Source organism: Muscardinus avellanarius, assembly GCF_963383645.1.
Source record: "Muscardinus avellanarius genome assembly, chromosome: 1".
Classification (NCBI taxonomy): domain Eukaryota; kingdom Metazoa; phylum Chordata; class Mammalia; order Rodentia; family Gliridae; genus Muscardinus; species Muscardinus avellanarius.
In genome coordinates, this window is record NC_137786.1 from 226978806 (window position 1) to 226986561 (window position 7756).

The following is a 7756-nucleotide window of genomic DNA, read 5'->3' on the forward strand; positions in this document are numbered from 1 at the left end:
ATCTTAAAAAGGGTCTTCTGCCATCTTATTTTGTCTTTTCCAGGCCTGGTTATTCAGACAGACAGACCTTGGCCCATTTCTTGTCTTTGCTCCCACCACCAAACGCAGCTTGCTAATGTGCCTGTTTTGTTTGTCTGCTTTGTTAGCATCTTTGTGAGAAGATAATGTTTCTTTTAGCTTTTCCAAAGCCTTCTAGGTTTTAACATTTTTCTTTTGCTACCAAATTAATTAGAGGGCCAGTCCTGTTCTTCATTCTGTTCTTTGTTCTGATATCACCTATGACTACAAGAGAGGAAGCATGATATTTCTTCAATTCTTTAACCTCTCTGTGGGGTCTGCAACTTTTAGGTTTCACATTTATCTTATGTCGTTGCTATGCTGGTAGCCTGCTTTGCCTGCTTTGCAGGCATGGGACAGATTGGGCTTTGTAAGAAGTGGCCTTTTTAACCTTTTAAATTTGTGCTCTGCTTCGGGTTAAGGCATGGTCTGAAATCATCTACCATAAATAAAAAGGGCTTGGAGGTGTAGCTTTGAGGTAGAATGCACCTGGATTCAATCCCAGTGCCACAAAAAAAAAAGCAAAAACAAAGAAGGAAGGAAGGAAGGAAGGAAGGAAGGAAGGAAGGAAGGAAGGACGGACGAGCAGGCTGTTGGTGGATTGGTTCTGTGAGGTAGTTCCTGAAGCAGGTGTACAAGACTGAGCACTTCCCCTTTTCTCTCATGGGCTCTGAACTTACTTCCTTTGAGAGGAGGGTGAGAGGAATGACTGTCTCATCAGTAAAGAAAGGCATGTTCACAAGAACGTCCTAAGGCTGCCATAGCAAAGAACCACCATAAATTAAGTGGCATCTTAATTAATTGACTGCCCCAGTTCTGCAGGCTGAAGTTGGGAGTCAAGGAGCCAGCAGGGTCTGCTTCCTCTGAAGGCTTTGAGGGGAAATCTACTCTGCGCCTGCTTCTAAGCTCGTGCTGGCTGTGGCATTCAGTGTTCCCTTGCCATGGGAGAAGGGCTGATTCCATGAGAGGTCCTAGGCGTTTCCAGCGAGGGAGAGAGGGAAACACAAGTCAGGACGTGCAGGGTCCTTGGCATACATGATGGAAAAAAGAATTTCAGCACAATTCCATCAGAGACATAGAAATTTATTTAGGAGGCAAGAGACACACGTTCAAGGGAATGCAGGCTGTCCCCAGAATAAGAGGGGCAAGCTTGGGGGTTCATGAGCCTTCTTTCAGAGAAAACTGTAAATGGAGAGCATGGGGTGGTATCAGCCTGATGATATGGGTTCCTCTGTGGTACACAGAGCAGGTGGCAATGGTCTGCCCTTCTCTGAATCTTCAGGTTGGCATTATCTAGTGGGTGGATAACACTTGGACTGTACCCATATCACTGGGTTTTTTAACAATACCTGTCTCTAGGCTTCTTTTGATCAGCATAAAAATACAGTCCATATTCTAATGAAGTGTATATGTACTAAAATTAACTGAATTAACAGCACTCTGAGATTAGCTGAACCTTTTAAGAATTCAGGCACGGAAGCAAACAGACCTTCGGGTGAAAGTGAGGGTGACCTTGAAGTTTGGGGATTTAAAGCTACAGTCCCTCTTTCCTTTCCCGTTTGTCTCCTTTCTACCTATTTATTTATCTCCTCCTACCTCATCTTGGCTTATAGATGCATCTCCCTGATCCCTGCCCTCCCCATGCCCACACAATGTTCACTCCCTGTGTTTAAGAAAGCTGGTGCCCCACCCCCTTCCAGGTAAGAGTAGCAGATGTTTTTCAGATTTTCAGGGGGGTATTGAACTGCCAGCTTTCACAATGACCTGATCCAGATCCCTAGATGGCGCCTAACATCTCCGGTCATCACCCTACATCGTCCAGGAGCGACTAGGCCTCGGAGGCAGACCTCACCTGCAGAGTCTGCTCCCTAAGCAGGAACAATCATATCATGAGAACCCAATTGCCCCCTTCCAGGGCCAAGGGCCTGAGCAGGGACGTGACGAGGGCTTCCCCAGAGCCACCTGCAGGACCCAAGCTGAGATGATGGCCAGCGGGACCTCTGTTTGACCAAGACTGTTTAATTATGCATGCCTCTCTCTCCCAGCCCCAGTTCTTTGTCAATTTATACCAAAAGCTCACATCAGTGTTCCAAAGACAGATGCCTCATCTCGCCAGTCTTCCCAATACGGCCACGCTGATTAGAGTTCCTTTCCTACTTTTCACTATTATTTTTTCTATTTGGTTTTTGGGGCCAATTGCCATACCTGATTTTTTGGGACCCCAGAGTCGGGCCTCTGACCTAGGACTCTGATACAGTCCCTCAGTCCCCCACCCCACAAATGCCACTCACCACATCTGAGCAGGCATTTCAGACGCAATTGCAAAGTTAAATTCAACTTCTTTAACTCCTATTGATGGGGATGGAACCTATATTGATTGTTGATAAGAGCTGTATTAATCGGTAATAAGAACAATCTTCCATACTTAGGCAGAACAATAAAAATCGTTTTCTCTGCCTTTAAGCTGTCAGCCAAGAACTGCAGCCAAGATTGACCTTGGTCAGCCAAGAGTTGGCTGTTTACAATGGTTTAATTAAAGAGAAAAGACAAACTATGTTAACCCGATAGTAATTACTAATTACACAAAATAGTTATAGCCCAAAACCTTAATCCTTTAAAAGACTATATTCCTATGTCTTTCTTTTCTTTATTGTAAGACAAGTTTTTTAACATAATAAGCAACTTTTTAGCAGAGATAGAAAAAGTTTAAGAACTCACCAAGGACACAGGTGAACAATGCAAGCTTGAAAACTAAAACTAGCTTCTTCCATGCAGCACTCTGACTTTGTTAACCAAGTAACCCATTTTAATCAGACTCATCTGTCCCTGTGAGAAAAGGCTTAGATAGCAGAGATAAACGGCAAGCCTGAATCTGCTTTTGGTGGGAAAAGAGGACTATTGGCTAAGCAGGATGGGAGGAAGGAGATAATGAATTCTTATAAATATGTTACATGTTCAGAGACCTCAGTGTCTTACCTTCAAGGCACCCCACTGCGTTTCTCTCTCTAATGCAGTGGTTTTATTGTTCTGTCCCTTCTTTCTACTTTTGTAATAATAAACTTTGCTTAAGCTTGCAGCAGTATAGTTCCGGCTATTTTTTTCTAAGCTAACTAAGAACAAGAACCCACCTCGACATCTCAAACCGTTACACTATGTCTTTGGCCACAAGGAGGACACGTCCCAGGTAAGGGGCAGACCTTCAACGTGGTCCACATAGTGCAAACCCAGGTGGTGCTCCACCCTCCTTGGCCAAATCCTAATGTGCCCAGCGGCATCTCAACTGACCTACACCCTGGGGTTATTTGAACAATAAATGAACATCTGCTTTTGTAAGTCCTGGAGACATCAGGTTTGTTTGTTACCATGGGGAAATCTGAAACAGTAATCACAGTGACAACTGTGGAATTTTACTGGCCTCGCAGCAGACTTTCCCAGGTCCTGAGCGGCTGCTGGGACATTAGGTGGCTATTCTGGGAACAGTATCTCTCTTCCTGTTTTTCTGTTGATGGGCCAACAAATTACCCATTGTGACCATTCTGTTCTCAAGCATTGACTCTGAGCAGGGAAAAAGGAAAGTGAAAGTAAAATTCTCGAAGTTTATATAGAAAGGCCCAGCAGAAGGTCAGCAGATGTCCAACACAGTCAGCCTTGGCTCCAGGATGGCTGGGGTAAGTACCTCTTGGCTTCCAAGGGAAGGGGTTCAGAGAGCAGACGACCCACTGGAAGGACTCGGTCCAGTTTGCCAGACTTAGCACGTCTGGACACCAGCTGCCATTTTGAGAGCTTAAATACAAACTCTGCCATCATTCAAAAGTCTATTTTCTATGGAACGCAATGTGGTCTCTGAGAGTGGGCTTTTCTAAGTCCACACAGCTTCATAACGGGTGCAGGACACAGGGAGGCAGGGCCACCCGCGTGGCCTGTGAAGTGAACAGATCTCCTGGTTGCCGGGGAAGACCCCAGTGCCTGGGGATACCTGGGGAACAGCAAGCACAGGGCCAATGTTTCTCTGGTCTTTTGCTGCTGTTGCTGCCGCTGCTGTATTAGTTCAATTTGAGGATCAATTCTCTGACTCTTGGTTCCAAGCCAAAGGGACCATCCCTTTCTTCCATAAAGTACCACCATCAGGAGCCCAGAAGTCTCTCAGGAGCCGATTCTCTCTAAAGGGTCAGGTCAGAGAGATGGGGGAGGTTTACATCAGAGCCAGAAACCTGCAGAGTACGGAGGGTGAGGGGCGCCTACACCGTGGTCTTGGCTGCTCCGGGGATGGGATCGCCGCAGGCTCTGCCTTCCCGTGATGCTCAGCACCCGTCTCTCTTCTCATCTCTCTTTTCTCTCTGAGACTCTTCCATCCCCTCCGGTCCCTAGGCACTCCATACACATTCAACAGTGTCACCCCGTCGCTGTTTGGCCCCTCGGCCTCCCCTTTCTTCACGGGCATCCCACCAAGGCGTTTGCCTACACAGGGCTCCCCTTCCTCGGAGGAGCGCTGGCAGCAAGGGAGAAAATAACAACTCCTTTCCACCCACACTTGAGCCTCACAAAGACCTGGAGAGACATTTTTTCCTTGATACTCAGAGAGGGTGGGAGTCTTTCCCAAAGCCTAGAGATGAGCGATCACAGAGCCACACTCCAGCTCAGATGTCCAGACTTCCAGACCAGTGCTCATGTCCTCTTAATTCTTTCTCTTCCAGATCCCTGGGATGATTGTTTTGGGCGGGCTGGTCATCTTGTGTATTTCTGTTGTGGAGATTTACAAAAACTTATCTCTCCAGGTAAGTCCTAGGGCTCCTGGGTGGGTGGAAAGAAGCCCCATAGAAGGCAGAATTCAGGGGGATCCTGTGGATATCACCCCCAACCCAGAGACAGGAGTAGTCTCTCAGAGACTAAAGCCTCTATGTCTACCTGTTCTTTTCTTACTTTTATTAGGGTCAATGTTCTATGTCAGTGAAGATGAACAATAAACAGAAATCATTCAAGAAGCAGCTAAATAAATACTAAGTGAAATCCAGGATGTAAACAAGCAAAGCTAAAGATTTAAGAAGAATCATCCCCGTTCTGGGCTGCCATAACCCATGCTCTTCCCTTCCTGACCAGCTGCAGGCAAAGTCTCTTCAACGCCTCACCCCCACCCTGTCTTCACGCTAAAATTCAGCCTGACAACTCCTGCTCTCCTCACGTTAACTACCTAGGAATTTCAAATGGATTTCAGCACAGAGCTCCTTCCTTGCACACACAGCCCTGCACACGTTTGGGTGGGCATCCACGCCCAGGCCTTTGTGCACATATTATCCCTGCACTTCCCTGCCTGTGACCTTGTGGGTTAGGGGAACCATTATCTAGACACCACATCTTTTGTTCCAATCATTCACTCATTTAATAAATATGGTTTAAGCATTTATTTCATGTGTTTGACTCTCTTCTTGGCAGGAGGAGGGTAAGCCTCCTGACCTATAAACATGACCTTGTCCTTGAGCTCAAGGAACTTCTGGCCTCACCAGAGAATCCACAATGTCTGCTTTTCATCGCTGTAACACAATGCCTGACACAGGCTACTTGTGAAGAAAAGTGAGGCCTCTTTAGCGGGCAGGGGTACCGGGGTGGAAGGCACCTGTGTTGTCTCTGTCCTGGGGAGTGCCTCATTGCCAATGGCACACGGAATTAATGGGCGTGCTTGATGGAGCCACGGGTCACTTCTAGAGCCAGGAGCAGAGGGAGCAGGTTGGGGCCAGACTCCCTCCTTTTATAACCACCCTCTTGCAAGAACCACCATCGGGGGCAGCACAAGAAAACCTGCTCATCCCAAATGAGCCCAGGACCTCCCACCATGCCCCTTCACCCACAGATTCTGCCACCTCCCGACAGCACCGCCCAGGGGATCGAATCAATCACAGTCCACCTCTGTGGGACACTAAAACCACTCCCAACCATAGCCACACGTAAGCAATTTTCTGCCACATGCGACGGGGGGGGGGGGGGGTTCGGGGTGCAGACCAGCACAGTGATGTTGGAGTTGATTCAGGCAGTGAGGAGCCCGGCGATGCGGACAGCAGAGAGTGAACCTGGAAGGGGAGGTGACACTGGGGGGGGGGGGGGACATGAAGGCCAGGGAAGCTTTTTTATTTGGGGTATAATAAGAAGCCATGGGTTTGGAGGCCCCTTGGAGACACTGAGTCACCCACAGAGATGATCTGTCGTCCAGATGCCACAGAGTTCAGGGAGGCGCAGTAGCTGCTGGAAAGAAAGCTCCCAGAGTCACGAGGCTGCTATTGTCCTTCATGAGAGGGTCAAGACTAATTCCAAAGAGCAGTGGCAGGGCCCATTGCTTCTATATTTACAGAAAATAATTTAAATATAATGACCCAGTGGCATCCAGGGTGACATTCCGTGGGTCACAGCTATGAGCTCTAGTGACATGATACTGTCAAACTCCCTTTCCTACAAAAGCCCGGTGAGGAGTTTTTGGAGTTTTATTCATTTGTTCGCTTTGGTTGCTGCGTACCAAACATGCTTTTACTCTCCTAAGAAGTTTTAACCTCTGAATTTATCTAAGAGGTAGCTTCTAGGTGTCCTGATGACTACAGTTGTGCCCCAGCCTCTGCACCTGTGCCTTCTCTGACCCGACACCTGGGATGCCCATCAGCTAGTTGGGGACAGAGAACATTGCAAGACCTCAGGTAGATTTTCATTTCCTAGCGCCGCGCCTTCTTCCCAGTCTAAAATTGAGCAAGGCTCGTTTTAGCAGGAATGCTGCACGGCAGACATTCCCAGGAACGGGCGCACGGCATCTTCTGGGGAACAGTATAAGGCATGGGGATTTGGGGATTTTTTGAAATTGGCCTTGTTACCCAAAAGGTACTTAAGACTTATGTTATTAATGACCGAGCTAATACAAATTTTATAAAGACTCAGACAATTGCAATCAAAACAAGCCTTAAAGGCAACTGATCCTCCCCAGGCTTTTCCCAAGCAAATATTAACAATAAACCTGAAACAGAGCCAAGACAAGTTGTTCCCACCGTCATGAGTCCTGGGAGGCCAGCATGTTATCAGAGCTAGACTATGGTAGAGTGCCTACTGACCCCCCCCCCAGTAACCCTACCCCCTTGGTCGTACACTGGGTATGTGGACAACAGCAGAAGAGATGGGTACCCAGGCACAGCTTGGGACATGGGAAAATATAAAATGTTCCTCTCCTTAGTAGTGCCTATTGATTAAAAAACAATGATGTATATTAATCAGAGAATTTAATGCTTATTATAGGATATTATTATGATATTTTATTAGTAGTTAATAATAAACTTCTGATCTTTTCCTTGGTTGCTTGTAAGAGGAAATGTTCCCTTAAGGGAAAAAAAAAAACTGGCTGTCTATCACCTTGCCTTGATGTATTAATTCTTTGTATATTTACTGATGTATTAATTCTGAAAAAAAAATTGTAAGAGTAGAAGGTAGCCAAAAAAGAAAGTATAAAATGCTTGCCAAAACCGTAAGTAGAGAGAGCAAAAATCAAAAATAAAAAGAGCAGCTTCACCCTCCACTGAGTCCGTGTGCTGTTTTTCCACCCACTCCTCACCCCACCGCTCGCAGACCCCCGACTCCTGCTAGGGCTGGACCCTGGCATCCTAGAGTGAACAGGCATTAGGAAAACACAGGCAAGAAAAAAAATCAATTTGGGCGATGAAAGAGGGCGTGGGTA

At 46.8% G+C, this 7756-nt stretch overlaps 1 long non-coding RNA gene across 1 annotated transcript; it reads left to right on the forward strand.

The window, feature by feature from the left end:
* The first annotated feature begins 3693 nt into the window (after window positions 1-3693).
* LOC308279280 lies at window positions 3694-5423 on the forward strand. The gene is made up of 3 exons (XR_013961704.1): window positions 3694-3725; window positions 4752-4832; window positions 4987-5423. It is a non-coding gene; the product is annotated as an uncharacterized lncRNA (long non-coding RNA).
* The last annotated feature ends 2333 nt before the right edge of the window (window positions 5424-7756 follow it).